The 17397-nt window shown below is 34.5% G+C and overlaps 1 pseudogene; it reads left to right on the top strand.

Annotated features, from left to right (window-relative positions):
- Positions 1-4622: 4622 nt before the first annotated feature.
- On the top strand, positions 4623-5467 carry LOC143399417 (uncharacterized; annotated as a pseudogene).
- The last annotated feature ends 11930 nt before the right edge of the window (positions 5468-17397 follow it).

Below are 17397 nucleotides of genomic sequence, written 5' to 3'. Positions count from 1 at the left end.
TAATATTCTACTTTGCCTCTTCTCCAAGTTTTTATTTTAAAATATATTTTATCTCATGAATCTTCTTGTTTTAAACTGTGTTTCATATATCATAATTTGGCCACTCCAGCTTTCTTTTGGACACAATTTTCTATTCTTTTGCTTCCATTCTACTTGTTCTCTTAGAGTCCTTGTAGATTACATAAAGTTGTATTTTCTTTTTTTTTTTAGATTTTGTATTTGTTTTTGTAAATTTTTAATTTTGTTCTTTTTAGATATACATGATGGTAGAATGTTCTTTATCATATTATACATACATGGTTTATAACTTCTCATTTTTGTGGTTATACACAATATGAAGTTACACTGGTTTATATTTTTATATCAACATAGGAAAATTATGTCATATTCAATCTATTGTCTTTTTTAGTTTCATCCTCACTCCCCATTTTGTCTCTTCTGGTGAACTTCTCTTCTTATCTCCCCCACATTATTATGTGTTAGCATCAGCATATTAGAGAGACCATTTAGCCTTATTTAAATGATATTTTTATTTAAAGTATTTATTTATTTATTTAGTTGTAGTTGGACACAATACCTTTACTTTATTTATTTATTTTTATGTGGTGCTGAGGATCGAACCCAGAGCCTCACACATGCTAGGTGAGCATTTCACTGCTGAGCCACAGCTCCAGCCTCTTAAGTGATATTTGAATTCCTCTACGTTTAATGTTCACCAGTAAATTCTATTCATTATTATTTTTTTAATGTGGTGCTGTGGATCAAACCCAGGGCCTCACACATGCTAGGCAAGTACACTACCACTGAGCTATAACCTCAGACCAGTAAATTCTAATCATCTAGACAAATATACCTTTCAATTAAGGACTCAATTTGAACACTATGTACATGGTAGTCTTAAAGAAACTGCATGTATGTAATAAAAATTCTTTGAGTATGTTTTCAAAATATGAGTTTTTTGGCTCTTCACCAATCCAGTGTGGTGCGATGCTCAAATTTTCAGAAGACAACTATTCCTAGAAATTTCAACATAAAATAGAAAAAAAATTCTTTACAAATTCATACACTGGCAAACACTTAAGCATCTAGAAACACTAGATGTGCATTAGAACTATATATATATATATATATATATATATATATATATATATATATATATATATATATATTGCACACAACAAAGTAAAAGAAAACCCAAAGATATAGGAACAATGCTTACTCTTGCCTCTTTCTAAACACACTGGCAGGGTGCTTCAGAGAACCAGCACACAATATGTATTACCCAAAAAAGAATTTTGCTATTCGCCCACCCAAAAATATTTCATAAGAATTTTATAAAAATAAATTTAGAAAATATGTTATATTTTACCACTTCTACTTTTGATATGCATCAAGCACTTTAGAATATCTAGAAAGTCTAGATATTTTCAAATAAGTACTTAGCATTGTCAAATATATATATATATATATATATATATATATATATATATATATATATTTGACAGAGAAGTTATGAGAAGTAAAATACACACAGCAAACAATGTTATAATGTGAAAAAATTTTTTTTACATAAAACCAGTCTGGCAAAAGGTACATTCTTCTCATGATCAACATACTCTCCATGTCCTCTTGAGCTAACTGAACAGATGTGGTCTCCTGAATACATAAAGGAGAAGCTAAAGTGTGCCCTAGTATGCACTTATTGTCCAAGCTTTTTGATGTCCAGTAACCTTCTTGAACCATCAAACTCTCTGTTTGCTCCACATGTTTTGTTGGCTGCCATGTTTTCATTTTGCCATGCTACAAACCCACCATCCAAGGTGTCTTTTTTTTGAGAGAGAGAGAGAGAGAATTTTTTAATATTTATTTTTTAGTTTTCGGTGGACACGTGTGGTGTATGTGGTTCTGAGGATCGAACCCGTGCTACAAACATGCCAGGTAAGCGTGCTATTGTTTGAGCCACATCCCAACCCCAAGGTGTCATTTTCTTAATGCTGGCTTCAGCTAGGATGGACAGAATTGGGCCAAGAGACTTGGCAGCCCAGGGGTCCTGGGTCCAAGGCAAGACAGGTCAAAGCCACCATCAGGTCATCTAGGTGGGAGAAGAGGTTTCCAGGTTCCTTATGGCCTGGGCCAACAAGTGAACATTTTCATTAGAACCTCTGGGTGTCTTCAGGGCAGAGGCTACAACTTTTCCCTTTTATCCCCACCACTCCCACCAGCCTAGGGCTGGAGAGCCCCAGTGTTTCTCTGGGAGTAGGTCATACTCTGTTTCTTGCCACCCTTTCTGATGGAACTAACTTTGCAGTTCCTTGTTTTAGATTTAATTCTGTTAATGCTTTTGGTTTGATATGTGTTTTGGAACAATAAATTAACAATCAAATTTTTCAAAGTGATGATCTTATTACTCCTACTCTATAAGTTGTTTTTTAATATTTTTATAATTTTTTTATACTTTGCTTAATGGTTTAACTGCTCCAATTCATTGCTTTTCATAGTGGCATGCTTGGATTCTTCTCGTACTTACCATTATATATCTTTTAAGCTTTTAATTTTTCACATGATCTCACCAAGTTTCTAATACTGACTTTGAACTAACAGTCCTCCTTGCTCATTCTCTTCCATGTTGTATGGACTATAGCTTTGCACACCGAGCATGCCTCCTTCAGTCAATTTTTCTTAACTACTTCTTCACATACACAATTTCTGCCTATTTATGTTAACAATTTTTGTCTGAATTTAGCTCACTAAACTTTTTCACATAGTTATTTAGTGGTTTTTGTGTAATTCATAAATCTTGGTACCTTAATGTCAAATCCCTAATGCTGTTTTGTCACTTGCACTTTATTTGCTTTACTATTTTAATTATTATTTTATTTTTTTTACTAAAAACAGCCAACTATAGATAATATAGTCATTTTTGAAGAAAGTATGGAAGTTTTTATTTTAAAAAAATACAGGGAAGTACAGAGCTAACATTTTGAATCCTAGCTAACTGGGAGGATAAGCAAAAAGATTTCAAGTTCAAGGCAAGTTACAGAGAATTGGATACAACATCTTTCAAAAATTTTAAAAATGGGTTTTGTTGTGGTTCACTGGTTTAGCACCCTTTAACTTAATTCCAAGCATGAGCCATAAAAAATTAAAAGTTGAATGACTGCATGATTCAGAAATGCCAATACTAAATATGTATGCATAAGTGATTAAATCAGCATGTTTTGGAGATGTCTCCACTATTGGGTCTATTGCAAACATTGGTCTCAATGCTCAAGATATGGGCTCAACCTTTGTACCCATCAGTGATTAAATAAGTAAAAATATTGTATTTATATGTTATTATTATTTAGCTATAAAAAGAAATATATTGTCATTTAAAATATTATAAGATGAATATGCAGAACTTTGCATTAAGTGAAATACAGCAGAGGGTCAGTTTCAGGAGCATCTGACTTATGTTTGGAAGTCAGAAATTTAGAGAGTGTAATTGTCCTCAGCATGTACTGTGTTTTGTGCATTGTTGATATATTGTTAGTCAAAGTCTGCACATTTTTATTTTAATGGGCATTAGAAGGTCAAGAGTTTTATTGTACCACATAGTGGTACAATAACAAATTGTTTTAAAAGAAGCCATTTATTATTTTGATTGCTTTGTGCTGGCTTCATCCACAGGATATGGACATAGGCTGTGGAAGGTTTTTATAGCCTTTCAATCTTTGTTTCATTGAAAATACTCTAGACATATATGTATATTTCTCATCAAAATTTTTGTCCATGTTTCTTCTTAAATTTCCATACCATCTTTACACTTACTGAATATCTGTGGTATTGTCATCCAAAATCTACCTGTTATTTCCAGGTTTGTGTTTATGGTGAATAGAAACCTATTTTCGGACACTCTTCAAAAAATACCAAACTTTTGTATATTTTTTGTATTTCCCTCATTCTACCATGAGTGAAGACAGCTGGTAGATATTTCCTAAATACACAATGCTATATGATAGAGAAAGAAAGGCTGTGGTTGATAAAAGTAACATACTTTTCTTTCCTCTACTGTATTATTCTACTTTGTAATGTATTCAACTTAGATACTGTGGTCTCTACAATAGTTTGGATAACTTTTACTGGTAAATTAATTTTTACATTTTTATTTAACTTATATATTTATGGAGTAATGATGACTTTGGGTTTCCTAATCTGCACCAGTGCCAATGTTTTTACATTGTTATAATTGTATAGGTTATGTATGCAAAATATATTCATCCCAGTCTAGTTTGTAAAGTCATATTTATTTTGATTTCATTTCAGCCTCAAATTCTCATCATGCCCAACAATTTTCACTAGCACAGGGCAAAAAGCATATATTTGAAAAAGTGATAAGTAGAAAATATGGACATTTACAACAAAGAAAAATATGGAAAATTCTAAGTGTGTGTGAACATCAGAAAATATATTATCAAAAATCTGCCCTTGTTCACCACCAGAGGATTCATATTGCAGAGAAATGCTACAAATGTGAAGAATGTGGCAAAACTTTTTGTCAACAATCTAATCTAATATGTCACAGTATAATTCACACTGGAGAGAAGCCCTACAAATGTGAAGAATGTGATAAGAATTTTAAAATGAAATTCATCCTTATTATCCACAGCAGAACTCATACTGGAGAGAAGCCCTACAAATGTGAAGAATGTGTCAAAGCTTTTAGTCAACAATCACACCTGATATGCCCTAGCAGAACCTACACTAGAGAGACACCCTACAAATGTGATGAATGTGGCAAAGCATTTAGTCAAAAAACAGGTCTTATTTACCACAGCAGAAGTCACACTGTAGAGAAGCCCTATAAGTGAAGAATGTGATAAGAATTTTAAAATGAAATTCATCCTTATTATTCACAGAAGAACTCATACTGGAGAGAAGCCGTACAAATGTGAAGAATGTGGAAAAACCTTTAGACAAAAAAAAGACCTTATTCACCACAGGAGAATTCACACTAGAGAGACGCCCTACAAATGTGAGGAATGTGTCAAAGCTTTTCATCAAAAAAAGGCCTTATTCATCACAGCAGAACTCACACTGGAGAGAAGCCCTACAAATGTAAAGAATGTGGCAACGCTTTTAGTCGTAAAACAGGCCTTCTTAACCACAGAAGAACTCACACTGGAGCAAAGCCCTACAAATGTGAAGAATGTGACAAAGCTTTTAGTCAAAAATCAAGCCTCATTTACCACAGTAGAACTCACTGGAGAGAAGCCCTACAAATGTGAAGAATGCAATACAGCATTTAAAAAGCAAATCAGTTCTTATTATCCACAGCAGAATTCATACTGGATGGAAACTCTACAGATATGCAGAATGTGGCACAGCTTTTAGTCAACAATCACACCTAGTATGCCACAGAAGAACTCACACTGGAGAGAAGCAATACAAATGTGAAGAATGTGGCAAAGCTTTCAGTCAAAAATAGGCTTTATTTACCACAGCAGAACTCATACTGGAGAGTAGCCCCACAAAGGTAAAGAAAGTGATAAATCTTTTAAAGAAAAAATCAATCTTTATTATGCAGAGCAGAATTCATACTGTAGAGAGGTCCTACAATGTGAAGATTTCAAAAAGCTTATAGTAAAAGCATAGTACCACAGCATAACTCACTGAATAAATGCCCTCTGAATGTGAAGAATGTGGCAAAACTTTTAGTCAAAACATGTACCTTATTAACCACAGAAGAACTCACACTGAGAGAAGCCCTACAAATGTGAAGAATGTGATAAAGCTTTTAAAACCAAATCAGTCCTTATTATCCACAGAATAACACAGTGAAGAGAAGCCCTACAAATGTGAAGTATGTGATAAAGCTTTTAACCACAGCAGAACTAACAGTGAAGAGAAGCTCTACAAATGTAAATAATGTGGCAAAACTTTTTAGTCAAAAAAAATAGACCTTATTTCCCATAGCAGAATTTATTGTAGGGAGAAGCCCTACCAATGTGAAGAATGTGACAAAGATTTTAATCATATATCATATATTACTAGACATCAGAAAAACTATACTGGAGACAAGCTCTACAGATGAGAATACTGTTGCATTTCTTTAAGAATGGGCCAAAATTTAATCCATACCCAAATGATCATATCAGAGAGAAATTATCCAAATATAAAAACTGACAATGTGACAAAGTCTCCAACACTCGTTTACCCATTACTCTGTACCTGGATAGATACTGGTTAGAGTGATTACTATGAACCTGAGTATGTGTACTGGTTATGGTTAGAGTGAATACAAGTGGAAAAAAATCTTTCAAAGCTTTTGGCCATCTGTTGCTCAAACATTACTGATCAATGGAAAATTCATACTCCCAGAAATTCTAAGAAGTTAAATAATGTTTTCAAACCTTATTCAAATTTTAAATTTATTTAACATCTGAAACCTCATGCCTGTTCTAAAGGTTGAACAACATTTGTCCAAAGTATATGCCTGATATAACAGCAAAACATTTATAAAAAACACATTGACAAATATAAAAATATAGTAAAGTCATTACTTATACTTTAAACCTTGAAGTATATGAGGATTAGAAAAGAGGAAACTTATTTAAATATAGAAAATAAGTAATTGTCTTAAACTTTTTCTTAGAATTTATTAAAAATTATTAGGTGATGTAGTTAAAAATAACAATTATAAATATCATAAATGCATAGTGGAGATAGCTCATCTTTGACAGGTTATGAACTTCTTATGAATCAAAGATTACTAAATATTCTCACTTTTTAATACTGGAGAAAGAAATTATAAGAAATTTTTTTCCTCAGATTTTACATTAAATTGTAATATCTTAAACTATATTTTTGTACTGTGAATTGAATTTAGGAATGTTTAAACACTGAGACACGTTCCCAGTTTCCTCCTTTCCTCTTTTTAAAACTTTCAAACTAGGTTTTGCTAAATTGCTTAAGACTTCACTAAGTTGCTGAGGCTGACTTTGAATTTGTGAAACTCCTCAGCTTCTCAATTTTCTTGGATTACAGGCATGAATCATAATGCCCAGTTCACAGTGTAGTTTTTACCTATATTTACATTATGCAATGTGTTCATATGCATAAATATTTGTTAACATGTTAATACTCATATATTGAATCATGTTATTATCTCACAGATATCACAGTATCCACTTGAGTAAAGGATGTATATAACAGTAAAACATACTATTTGTTAAGTAGTACTGGAACATCTCTTAATTATTTCCCACATTTTAATCAAACTTATTTGGGAAATATAATTTGTGTAAGTCAGATGTTTATACTTTTTTGTTTGTATTGATGGAGAAATTAAGACAGTTATAAGAAGGACATAGAGATATATGAAAATAAGCCACAGATTTTTATATATTGAATTACGATGTTAACATTTTATCTTATGTAATGACTTTTAACACCTGTGCAACTCTGGAAAGTCATAAAATCTTTAAATCATGGAGATTATGAATACCCTGAGACTAAGAACTTACAGTGCATATTTTATTTGAAGAAGTCATTGAAGAGGGAGATATTTTCAGTGTTTCCATGGAATTCATGTGGTGAACAGGACACTGACCTATCCTAGTTGTTGGTAAGTCTAGTAAGAAAAAAAAAGACTGAGAAACCCAAGCATTTCTTTTGTACTCCTTCAGAGTAACCCCTGAAGAAACTTGACTGAACTCTAAAAAATTTATATAAAAACAACAACCTTATATAGCCTTGGACACTCCATGAGTAAATAAAACCAAGAAAAAAATTTAAATGATGTAAATATTTACACCTCCCATAATTTATTTTATTGTCTTTTGACTTTAGAGACCTCTTTTTATTCTATCTTATAATTTATAAGCACTGTTATACATTTCAGATTATTGGATAAATTATATATGGTATGGTCTCCTTAAACTTCTGTGCAACTGAGTTTTTATATATTGAATTACAATATAAACTAAACCTGTCTCTTTTTAGGTCTAACAGGTACCATGCCATTAGGGGGAAAAACTATTTTTATTCAAATGAGCCACTGGACTACAAGTTGTATTCATATACCAAAAACCCATAAATTATTCTATATTTTCTACATGTGTTAGCCCTTTGGGTAAACAAAAACCCCACAAACTTTGATTTTAGTTAAATTATTTGAATATGTATATGTTGCAATACAATAACTTGTGAGCAAAAACTGTGAGAAAAGTAATAATGCATGTGTAAATCATTTGAAATTCACTTTTACTCATGTGATCATCATTGCTATTCTCCTTCATTATATGTGTGTGACCCTAGCTTTTATTTTTATTTTCAATCCATGTCACCTCACACAGGAAAGTTTATCTTCAATTTAAATATGAAACCTTTATTTATGAGATTCACAGAGAACTTTCAATAATAAAGTGATAAGAAAAATATGAAAGATGTTCACATTCCATTTGCCTGTGTTACCTTTGTATAACCTTGATGGAATATCTAATAAATGCCCTTCTCTACTCTTTTATTTTGAGCCTGTTTATATGATTTTTCCTCTCCCCTGTGCTCCCAAAATGATTCCACATATCATATTGTGATATATCAAGCTGAGTACATGCTTGGTTCAGTATTGAATAGGAATACCATCAAAGCTTGTGAATGAGAACACTGCAGAATTTACCTTTGCTGACTTATTTCCTGAAAATAGAAAGGAAGATTACTTTGCAGAATTAAAGGTAAATTGTTAGAAAATTCGCAGTCACTTTCAATAAGAGGTCACATGTGATAGACAAATGAAGGACTGAGGGATGCTCAGTTTGGAAGCCCACATGCCAGGGCCTTCAATAATATGCTGAGTCTATGCCTGCCACAGGCTGGACATCATATTGTTCAGGGAGAGCCAAGTGAACTGAAGGGAGTGGAAGAGATAGAATTAGCAATGAACTTATGCTTCTTTAGGAACCCTTTTACAAGAATTTTGTGTTCAACAGCATGCTTTTGTGACCCAGATTTTCTGGGGTAAATGTGTTGTGTATTTAATCTTGGTAGATGGTGCCTAATTGTATTCAAATTATGGAATACATTTCACTTTGTAGTCACAAAAAGGGATACTTTATCTTCACCAATCACATAGACAAAAAATTTATACTATTACTAATTTTTGACATTTTGTTTGAAGGGAGCTACAGGATGAGAGAGAGAGAGAGAGGGAGGGAGAGAGAGAGAGAGAGAGAGAGAGAGAGAGAGAGAGAGAGAGAGAGAGAAACTGAATCTTATTGTCTAGTGATCAACAACTGAGCTCCCCTTCACATCAGCTCCTTTCTATTTTTTTACAACCTGGATACTTAAATAGGATAGATGTATTTTTTCCTCTATCTCTATCATTCTCATGGAGTTTTCTCATTTTGTACATGGTGTGGTACTTGTTGTGGATTTCCCAAACCTGGTAACTACAGGGACCCTCATGAGACTGCCTCCTGACTGCGTATACCCACAGTTATGTATCTCCTGGCAGGTATCCTGGTGACAAAATGTCATTTCATGATTTAGCCGTAAATTTGAATATTTTTGATGCCAATAAGAAACTAAGTTCTGAATCATATTCAAACAGGGTTGATTCTTCTAAACAGTATGCTAAGCAAAAGAAGGCAGAGACCAAAGGACAAACTGTCTTTTCAAATTAAATGACATATATGGAATAGACAAATTTATGAATAGACAAACTAGAATCTTAGATATCTAAAACTGGGCAAAGTGAAAAATTGGAATTCAGTGTTCAGAAATTAAACCCTGTTATTATTTTAGTTTGGAATAATGTTACACATTACCATTATCCATCTGCAGATGGATAATGGTAATGTGTAACAGAATGAAAGGAGACAGCAGCAAGAGAAGGAGACAAAAGCAGAGACAAATGGTTTCTTGCCTAAGCTGGCATCTTTATTTATAGCATTAGGTCACTAGCACCATAAGTACATTATTATTTTTTATAAGCAGGGTACATTCGGGTATAATGTAAGATGTTCTTGCTTATGATTAGATTGTGTTCTGGCTAAGCATGTATTAGTTATCTTAATATTTCTGGGGGAAACTGCACAATATTCCAGCTGAGGAAAAAAGACACCTTTTTTTTTCTGGGAGTTTCTTCACCAGAGAAACCTATTGTCCTGTATATCCCCACAGTCAAAACCCTTACAGCCACCACCCTTCTTTGTTTTTTATGTCCTTTTTGATAGATAGCATTTTTTTCTCTTTAATATTGATTGAGTCAAAAAAACAGGAAAGGCATTGACAACAACAAGCACAGCATAACAATATCAGTATTAGTAAATACTCACCTATGAATAGTTGTTTTATCATAGTAAAATTAGGTAACCACAAGGCTAAACAATCTGATGAATCTAAATCTTATCATCTTGTTGTTACATATTTTTCATAATATTAACTATTTTTTTTAATTTTTAAAATTTGTTTTAATTAGTTATTCATGACAGAAGGATGTATTTATGCACTTTGATATACATAGATGGGTTTAATTTCTTATTATTCTGAGTGTACATGTGGCAGGATCATATTGGTCATGCAGTCACATATATACATACATTGATAATGTCTTTTTCATTCTACTATCATTCCTATCCCCACATCCCCTCTTCTTCCCCCCCATCATTTTCTTGTACCTAATCTCAGGTAATGCTATTCTTCCCTAGTGTTCCCCCCGCCTTATTGTGAATTAGCATCCACATATTAAAGAAAACGTTTGGCTTTTGGTTATGTGAGATTGGCTTATTTTGCTTAGCATGATATTCTCCGACTCCAACCATTAACTGGCAAATGTCATAATTTTATTCTTTAAAGCTGAAAAATATTCCATTGAGACTATATATAACTTTTTTTATTCATTCATCTATTGAGGGACACCTAGTTTGGTTGCATAGTCTTGGTATTGTGAATTGAGCTGTTATAAACATTGATGTGGCTGTGTCACTGTAGCATGCAGATTTCAAGTCCTTTGGGTATTAATCAAGAGGTTAGTTAGCTGGGTCAAATGATGGTTCCATTCCCAATTTTCTGAGGAAATTCCATAATGCTTTCCATAGTGGTTGCACCAATTTGTAGTCCCACCAGCAATGCTTAGCAATGCTAAGCAAGAAATATGAAGTAGAAGGCATCATAATCCAAGATGTTAAACTATACAGAGCTATAATAATAAAAATGGTATAGTGTATGAGTGTACTTGTTTCCTCATATCCTCGCCAACATTTATTGTTGCCTGTTTTCTTGATGATTGCCATTCTGACTGGACTGAGATGAAATCTTAGAGTAGTTTTGATTTGCATTTCTCTAATTGCTAAAGATGTTGAACAATTTTTCATATATTTGTTGATCAAAGGTATTTCTTTGAAGTGTCTGTTCAGTTTCTTTGGCCATTTATTGATTGTTTTTTTTTTGTTGTTGTTGTCTGTGTGTGTGTGTGTATGTGTGTATGTGTGTTTTCTGTTAATTTTTTTAGTTCTTTATGTATCCAAGAAATTAATGCTTTATCAGAGGTGGATGTGGTAAAGATTTTCTCCAAATCTGTAAACTCTTTCCTCACTTTATTGTTTCTTTTGCTGAGAAAAAAAAGCTATTTAATTTGAATCTATCCCATTTATTAATTCTTGATTTTACGTTTTGCATTTTAGGAGTCTTGTTAAGAAAGTCAGATCATAGGGTGATGTTGTAAAGATTTGGGCCTATTTTTAACTATTATTTTATAAAAGATTCTCTGTTCTAATACCTAAGCCTTTGATCCACTTTGAGTTGATTTTTTTGCAGGATGAGAGATAAACGTTTAAGACAGGAAATAATTAAAATCAGAGTTAAAATTAATAAAATTGAAACAAATGAAACACTTGAAAAAACTGACAAACCAAAAATTTTTTTTTTGAAATAATGAATAAAATATAAAAACCCCTGTCAATGCTAATAAAGAGAAAAAAGAGAAAAAACTCAAATTACTAAAATACAAGATGAAGAAGGGAATGGAAGTCTGAAGTACAGAATATAATTAGAAACTATTTTAAAAATTTATATTCTAATAAAATAGAAAATATCAAAGACATCAACAAATTTCTAGAGATATATGACCTACTTACACTAAATGAGGAGGTCATACATGATTTAAATAGATCAATTTAGGTAATGAAATAGAAAACAGCATCAAAAGAAAACACCAAGAATAGCCCAGGACCAGATGGATTTTCAGCTGAGTTGTTTAAAAGTTTCAAAGAAGAATTAACACCAACACTTTTCAACTTATTTCATAAAACAGAAAAAGAGGGAACCCTTCCAGATTCATATTATGGGGCTAATATCAACCTGATACCAAAACCAAAGACCCATCAAATAAAGAAAACTTCAGAACAATATCCTTAGAGAACATGTATGCAAAAAGTCTCAATGAATCTGTGGAAAACTGCCTACAGAAACATTAAAAAGATAGTTCACCATGATTGCCACCCACATGACCCAGCCAATTGGCCTCAAGAGCAGGAGGAGTGGGGAGGTTGAGAGGCTTGTGGGAAGCCAGTGGTGGCAGTTGGGCTCTGAAGGTTTTCCTGAAGAGCTGTGTGGTTTGGTGTGTGTATGTTCTAAAAATAAAGTTTCTCTCTTTTGACAAGTGGCTCCTGAATTGTGCCCAGCCAGACTGCAGCATTTGGTGGGCTGCAAGGGGAAGGACTGAGGGTAAGTGATAAGGTAAACTGCTCACCCCTGAGGGCAGGGTGAGAGGATGGGTAGACATTTTAAGATTCTTCCTTTGTTTTGTTTCACTTTTGTTTTAAGTTGACTGTCCCTGGAGATGAGTGAGACGGAAGAAAAACCACTCACATCTGAGGAAAAACTATTTGCATCTGAGGAACAGATAGGGAGAAAGGACGGATGGACATTTCAGGAGGATAGAAAGACTGATATAATAATTTTGTGTTGTTCCATTTTTGTTTCATTCTATCTCGGTTTTGTTTGGCATCATCTTGTTGGGTTGTATTACAGTAGAAATATGGAATCATAAATTAGTAAAGAACAAACCAAAAGAGTGTTAAGTAAATTCTTAGAGGAAGGAGGCATCCCAGTAAAATCAAGAGCAGTTGGGGCATACGTTGATACAAAACAAAAATGTAGCTCATGGCTTTTTAAGGAGGAGTTGTTAAATATATCACAATGGAACCATCATGGTGAAGATTTTAAAAGAATAGAAAAGAAAAGCCCAGGAACTCTGCCAGTTGGCACATTGCCATTGTGGACATTCGTATCTTATTTGCTTAGTCCAAAGCCTTCAGTTCAGACAATGGTAGAGGAAGGAGAAGACATATTGATTCAAGAAAAAGAGAAGGTCTCTCAAGTTAGTCTGACAGAGGAAAAGATTCAAGTAAAAGAGAAGGTCTCTTGAGCTAGTCAGACAGAGGAAGAAAGTTTAGAGCAGAAAAAGCCATCAGGGAAAAAGTACAACAGGAGACTACTACTAACACCTTTCTATCACCAGAGGGTATTAGTGTCCAACCAACAGTGCCACCTCTACAGGAGACTGCTACTAATAACTTTCTATCACCAGAGGGCATAAGTGTCCAACCAACAGTGCCACCTCTGTATGCTGGGAGGCCCTCAACCCCCACAGTTGATAGTTGGGATCCTGAGACAGGATCTCAAATATTAACATGCCCTGTGTTTGAGCAGGCAGGAGGGCAGCGAATTCACCATGCTTTAAATTTCAAAAAAGTGAAGCAGCTAAAAGAGGCTGTAACAACCTATGATCCTCAAGCACCCTTCACTGTAAGCATGGTCGAATCCATTACCAACTTGAACATGAAGCCAGCAGATTGGGCTAATATGTGTAAAGCTGTGCTAAATGGAGGACAATACCTGTTATGGAAGTTTGCCAATGAGGAATTTTGCAAGGAGTTGGCTAGGTGAAATGCAGCAGCTGGTTCTCCTCAGAGAAATCTAGATATGTTGTTAGGAAAGGGACCTTATGAGGATCAGCAACAACAAATTGCATATGATCCTGGAGTATACATACAAATTGCTGTAGATGCGGTTAGGGCATGGAAGACTTTACAAGGACATGGAGGTTTACAAGGTCAATTATCTAAGGTAATACAAGGAGCTAATGAACCTTATGCTGAATTTGTAGCTAGACTTATTCAAACAGCTACCAGAGTTTTGGGGAATACAGAACAAGAAATGCCATTAATAAAATAACTGGCTTATGAGCAAGTGAATTGTTGGTGCAGAGAAGTCATTAGACCATGGAAACATGAAGATTTAAACACATATATTAAATTATGTAGAGACATTAATGAACAAGGGCAAGTCGTGGCAGCTGCACTACAACAGGTTTTAGATGCCAGGCCAAAAACATTCTACAATTGTGAATAAACAGGACATTTTAAAAAAAAATTGCCTCACAATAGCAAGACTGTGGAACCAACCTAGATGCCCTTCAATAGATGAATGGATACAAAAATGTGGCATTTATACACAATGGAGTATTACTCTGCATTAAAAAATGACAAAATCATTGAATTTACAGGGAAATGGATGGCATTAGAGCAGATTATGCTAAGTGAAGCTAGCCAATCCCTTAAAAACAAATGTCAAATGTCTTCTTTGATATAAGGAGAGTAACTAAGAACAGAGTAGAGAGGAAGAGCATGAGAAGAAGATTAACATTTACCAGGGATGAGAGGTGGGAGGGAAAGGGAGAGAAAAGGGAAATTGCATGGAAATGGAAGGAGACCCTCAGGGGTATACAAAATTATATACAAGAGGAAGTGAGGGGAAAGGGGAAAAAATATAAGGGGGAGAAATGAATTACAGTAGAGGGGGTAGAGAGAGAAGAGGGGAGGGGAGGGGGGAAGGGGGATAGTAGAGGATATGAAAGGCAGCAGAATACAACAGACACTAGTATGGCAATATGTAAATCAATGGATGTGTAACTGATGTGATTCTGCAATCTGTATATGGGGTAAAAATGGGAGTTCATATCCCACTTGAATCAAAGTGTGAAATATGATATATCAAGAACTATGTAATGTTTTGAACAACCAACAATAAAAATTAATAAATAAAATAAAATAAAAAATAAAAGGAATTTCCCCATAGAAGGAGGGTTTAACAAAACTCGGTATCAAAGAAGTAGAATACAGAGTATTTGCCCAAGATGCCATAGAGGGAGACATTGTGCTAATCAATGCCACAGTCTGCCTGGGCACAATTCAGGAGCCACTTGTCAAAAGAAATAAACTTTATTTTTAGAACACACATTCCAAACCACACAGCTCTTCAGGAAAACCTTCATAGCGCAACTGCCACCACCGGCTTCCCACAAGCCTCTCAACCTCCCCCACTCCTCCTGCTCTTGAGGCCGATTGGCTGGGTCGCATGGGTGGAGCCAAAAAAAGTCCCCCAATGAGCAGCTCCGTGGTCTGAAAGGGCGGGGAATCAACCCAATGAGAATCATCACAGAGGAGCCAATCAGTTGGCAGCTAGAAGTTTGCTGGGGCTGCTGTAAGCCAATCATCAGCTGGCAGCTGGAAGTTTCCTGGCAGCCTGAATTTTGTTGGGGCCCCTTTGGTTGTGGCTCTCAACACACAATTAAGTGGGATACATCCCAGGGATGCAGGGTTAGTTCAACATATGGATATCAATAAACATAATGCATTATATTAATAGACTTAAAACCAAGTATCATATGATCATCTCAATAGATGCAGAAAAAGCATTGGAAAAAATACACCTGGTTTGTGGTCAACTATTATGTGAGTTTGAGGAAAACAATACATCTTTTGTTACAATGCTGCAATGATTCAGTTTCTAATTTGGTGGTTGCTTTTATGAGTCAATGTGACTAGCTTAAGGAATACCCAAATAGCAGGCAAGCCATGATTTGGGGAAGTGTAGAAAGGGTGTTTCCAGAAGGGATTAGTGATTGAATTATAAGACTTAATAAAAATGATTTGCTTCACCAAGAATGGAAACAGGGAGGCCAGTTAAAAGAAAATGTACGTTGTCAGAAAAGATATGATGGGAAAGATTCATTTGTTTGTTAATGGAGGGGAGGGAATATGAGAAAATGATAGATAGTAGAATGAGTAAGACAGCATTACACTATATGCATATATAATTATATGACCAGGAATTCAACATCATGTACAATCAAAAGAATGAGAAGATATACATCATTTATGTATAATGTGATAAGTGCATTCTACTGTCGTGTATAAATAATTTGAAAAAAATACAAGTGTAAATAAGAATATTCATTTGTCTGAACTTTCATGAAAGTCTGTTCTAAAATTCCATATTTTAATCAGGAAATGTTAAAAGAACAGTATCAAATGACAAGATAAAAGGAAAATTTTTCTGTGCTTACAACACTGAAGAGCTATCTGAGGTGTGATAAATTGCATTTTCCTGAAGAGCTGAAGGAAAGCAGTTGATAGAGAAAGAAATTAGCTCCTGAGAAAGGCTTACACCCTTCTGTGTCTGACCACACTAACTGGCCTGGGCAAACATAAAGTAGATGATCCCAAGTAGATTATTTCATGTTTTGCAATAGCTTATTCTATGTTTTCTAAGTTTGGAAAAGCAATTCTCCAAGTGTTCAGCTAAAATAAAAATGAATACAAAGGCAGTAGGGAAAAAAGATCTAACCCTTTCAAGGTTTTCTGCCTTCTTTTTGAAAATCAGGTAGCCCCAGGCAGTTCACTTTCAGGAACTGTCTTTAGCTGCCTTGGGTCACAGAAGGTGCTAGTGGACAGAGAAAAATAAGAAAGATTGTAACAGTGTGCTAGGCCCAAATATAAAAATTAACATGGTAGATATAATCCAGCCATTCTACATTCAAGACCTTTTATGTAGCATGGAAATAAAGTGGCCCAACATACATAGAACTACCCGCCCCTCACCTCATATTGTAGAAAGAAAAGGAGGTTACCACCTGCCTCTTAGCAACCAGTGGACACCAAGTCATGTATTGATGCTTGTAGACAGAGCATTGCTTACACCAGAACAACACCAAGGGTAAAATATCTAAGAAGCTACTGTTTTGCAATAGCCATGGTGGCATGTGTAGGAGCCACAGTGGTTAACAACAAAATGTGTGTCTGTTCTCCTAGAATTCATTTTCCAGCAAGAACATGAGAAGAAAAATTCCTCCAGGAACAATCTTATGCCAAATCTTATTTTCAGCTCCTACAGACAGAATCACATCATAATATCTCTTCTGACATAGTTTGTGAGGTTATATCCTTATCATCTTTTCTCCATGCACTGAGTGACAAGAAAGCCACTGCCAACATTACTTATCCTTCCTACTGAGTTTGTTCCCCAAATAGCCAATGCTGGCCTAATTTCTCTCCAAGTTTCCCAAGTCCTTTG

This window comes from Callospermophilus lateralis, chromosome 1 (assembly GCF_048772815.1).
Source record: "Callospermophilus lateralis isolate mCalLat2 chromosome 1, mCalLat2.hap1, whole genome shotgun sequence".
Lineage (NCBI taxonomy): Eukaryota > Metazoa > Chordata > Mammalia > Rodentia > Sciuridae > Callospermophilus > Callospermophilus lateralis.
This window is presented reverse-complemented; position numbering and strand designations above follow the sequence as displayed.